Here is a 641-nt window from a genome sequence, read left to right on the forward strand (position 1 = left end):
GAACATAGATGTTATCTCAGCTGTTTTAAATAGAGAAAAAACAGTGGAAAAACACGACAAAAACGTTGACAAAAATGCAGGAAATATCACTCAAACTAGTGTTGGTTGATTAATCTTTAAAGGGTAAATCCCTTTAAGGCAAAAAGGTGACAAAGAAGCTATGAAAAGGCATCAAAAATGCGACGAAAAGGCGGCAAAAAGGGAAAAAAAGATGCTATGAAAAGGCGTCAAAAATGCAACAAAAGGCCAAAAGGTAAAAAGGTGACAAAGAGGCTACAAAAAATCGTCTTAGGTGGCACTAAGCACCGGACAGAGCCACGGTGCCGCTGCTGCTTGTTTTGGTGGAACATGTGTACGTTCAGAAGTAGTTTTAGTCGTCAACAGAAACTCAGATTGGACAGATAGTCTGGGTAACCAGACAGCTAGCAGATAATTGTCCAATTGGGGACTATGGTACCTGGTCCTCAGGTCTCTGCAGTGGTAAATAGAAAGTAGCTGACATCGTCCAATCTGAGGGACTATGGTTACCTGGTCTCAGGCTTGCAGGGTAAATCAGACAGCTAGCTAGACCATCTGTCCAATCTGAGGACTATGGTTACTGGTCCTCAGGTCTCTGCAGGGTAAAATCCAGACCACTCGCG

At 43.1% G+C, this 641-nt stretch overlaps 1 protein-coding gene across 1 annotated transcript in view; it reads left to right on the forward strand.

The window, feature by feature from the left end:
• LOC116686201 (G protein-coupled receptor kinase 5) overlaps window positions 1-641 on the forward strand; it is a 26,130-nt gene that overhangs the window by 2,958 nt on the left and 22,531 nt on the right. The window lies entirely within an intron of this gene.

This window comes from Etheostoma spectabile, unplaced genomic scaffold (genome assembly GCF_008692095.1).
Source record: "Etheostoma spectabile isolate EspeVRDwgs_2016 unplaced genomic scaffold, UIUC_Espe_1.0 scaffold325, whole genome shotgun sequence".
NCBI classification, from domain to species: Eukaryota; Metazoa; Chordata; class Actinopteri; order Perciformes; family Percidae; genus Etheostoma; species Etheostoma spectabile.